The sequence below is a fragment of the Sinocyclocheilus anshuiensis genome, unplaced genomic scaffold (assembly GCF_001515605.1).
Source record: "Sinocyclocheilus anshuiensis isolate Anshui unplaced genomic scaffold, SAMN03320099.WGS_v1.1 scaffold1316, whole genome shotgun sequence".
NCBI classification, from domain to species: domain Eukaryota; kingdom Metazoa; phylum Chordata; class Actinopteri; order Cypriniformes; family Cyprinidae; genus Sinocyclocheilus; species Sinocyclocheilus anshuiensis.
The window spans coordinates 1,212,296-1,214,980 of NW_015542553.1; the positions used below are offsets into that span (position 1 = coordinate 1,212,296).

General features: G+C 35.1%; 1 long non-coding RNA gene across 7 annotated transcripts in view; it reads left to right on the top strand.

Moving 5' to 3' along the window:
- LOC107694247 (uncharacterized) overlaps positions 1–948 on the top strand; it is a 23,000-nt gene extending 22,052 nt beyond the window's left edge. For all 7 annotated transcript variants that reach the window (XR_001634837.1, XR_001634838.1, XR_001634841.1 and 4 more), the window contains 2 exons: positions 61–97; positions 731–948. This is a non-coding gene — a long non-coding RNA (uncharacterized LOC107694247). The remainder of the gene's footprint in view (positions 1–60; positions 98–730) is intronic.
- The last annotated feature ends 1,737 nt before the right edge of the window (positions 949–2,685 follow it).

The window sequence follows — 2,685 nt, forward strand, 5'->3', positions numbered from 1 at the left end:
CTGTCATTGAAAAATAGCTGACTGAAAATTCATCAAAATGTTTTCTTTTGTGTTCCACAGATTAAATAACACCAGACGAGTTTGAAATGCTATGCAGGTGAGTAAATAATGACAGATTTTTCATTTCGGAGTTCCTTTAATAATTAAGCTAATTTCCATTTTGTTGTCATTTGTAAGAAACTTTGAAGTGAATTCTTTAGCACACTTGCAAACCAGGGGACTTTATTAGATTGTGAGTGAATATGAAGGGTCTTCCAAAGTGAAGGCCTTTGTGTATAAAATGCAATCTCGTCTGGGCCTGCCGGCGGGGGGATCCATGTAGATTGCAGGGTGAATTGACTGCAAAGCTGCTGTCCAATTTGAATTGTCAATGCGTCGCCGTTCCATTTGACTCATATGGAGACCACTTTGGCTCAGATAGTGCAAAGACAGATTCCATCAGGTCCTTATCTGTTACAACCTGCATTGCTTGCAATTGGATTCAATAGTGGCCAATAATAGTGTTATTTTTTTTAAACATTAGGATACCTGGAATTTTTTTTTTTTTGCACTGGTCAGCAGTGGGGTGTATGGGGATGAGAAAAAGGATATAAAAGGGAACCTTATTCTACCTTGTTTTTCACACCTCCTGCTGTCCGATGCCTTGAATAGTGCATTGTTCCGATCATTTTTCTGACTTTCAGGAGGAAAAAGTAATTTTATCTGGTAAAGGATATATTTTTTCTTTCAGCTGGCCCATCCCAAGAGTGGTGTGCATTGTGCCGGGCTGAAGAAATCTCATCACTGTATTGATACATCACAAAAGCCAAGCGCAATCATTGTCTGTGAAAGATCCTCTGAGACCAATTTAGACCCCGAAGACTTTGACCATAACATTTAAATCAGCAAAACGGACTAATTTAGTGTTGGCTATGATAGTTCTGAATACAATTATTGTATCCTCAACATGGCAGAATTCATTAAAATAGCCATATAACTGATATCAGTGTTAGTCCAATTTTTCCATAATTTCCTCACTCTAAAGTAATTGGAACTAGATCTTGTTTTAAGGCCATGGGAGAACTTTGATGGGACTCATTTGCAGTGAGGGTGTCTTTTTAAAACAAGACATTAATTAAGTTAGAGTATCCGCTCTCCAGTACTCTGCCTTATATTTTTTTTGACAACTTTAAGGGTTAAAAGGAATGATTCACTGAATGGAAAATCTGTAATTATTTATTCACCACCTTGTCGTTCTGAACCAACCTGTATCACTCTCTTTCCTCTGTGGTACATGAAGTGCATATATAAAAGAATCTTCATGCAGCTCTTTTATTATAAGCCATATGAAAGCTTTGTTTGAGGAATAGGCTGATATTGTCATTATTCGTTGCTACTCTTCTCCTCCAGTGAACTGTTAACTCAAGATTTACTCGGAATCATTAGGCAACACGGAGTCAGTTGTATTTACATGGCTTGGAATTTATTCTCATTTTATTACACGGCTCTGTGGAATACTTGATTCTGATTGGTCAGTCGCAACATTCCGAGGTCTGTTATCCCTCGATAACAACCGGTAAAAACGAATAACACAGGGTAACTGAAGTCAGCGCTGTACTCTTGCCAGGAACAGTTTTTTCTTGGTGGAAGCTTTGCGTTTGCTTAGCTAATAAAATATTAAAACTCGATTCAAAATTGTGTACAATTATTTAATTATATCGTCCTGGTATCGCGGACCTGCTCTCATGTTTCATACAAACGCAGCTGCTGCCATTTTGCTACGATTGTTTTGTACGCTGTAATGGATTATAAGATAACTAACAAACTGGTAAGATTTTAAAACCGTTTCGTCTTAAACCTTTTATCGCCATAATTATTTATGTGGTGAAATGTCGTGTAACTGCACCGTATCCCTTAAATGTCCGTCTAGTTAGAACTTGCTGCTTGCTCGCAACTGCTGTCTTCACGGAAGCTTTGCATTCAAATATTTCAACTCAAATCAATATTTCGTGTCTATTTATTTACTTATGTGGCAAGTAGCCGTCGGGGTTTGCGTCAGGGTCCTGATCACCCTGTCGGGGGTTATTCTGCGATAACAACCGGCTGGATGTAGCTACATTATCCCTTACGTATTTAGACACACATAGACTTTAATCTTATAAAGCTATGACTTTATTCTTGTTATTTTATTTATATTTTTTCCAAAATATGCTATGACTTTATTCTCGTAATTATATTTCTAAAAAATTTTTTTTCATTAACTATATATTTTTTCTATTTTAATAATTAACTATTTTATTTATTTTATTATTTACTACAACTTTTTTCAAAATGTTGACTATTTTCAAACTATTGCTATTTTAATGTCATTATGCTTAGACATTATTATCATAATTTCTCAAAGTATTACTACATTAATTTGATCTTAAAGGGGCTTGAAGATCTTGAAGTTCACTCAAAAATTAACATTTTGTCAACATTTACTCACCCTCACGTCGCTCCAAACCTGTATGTTTGGTACAGTATGAAAAAATAAATGTGTGTATGTGTGTATATATATATATATATATATATATATATACTGTGAAAGTCAATAGCTACATTTTTCTAAATATCTTCTGTATTCAACTGAAGAAAGAAACTCATACAGGTTTAAATTTGGTACGGCATGAGGGTGAGTAAATGATCAGAATTTTTTTTTTTTTT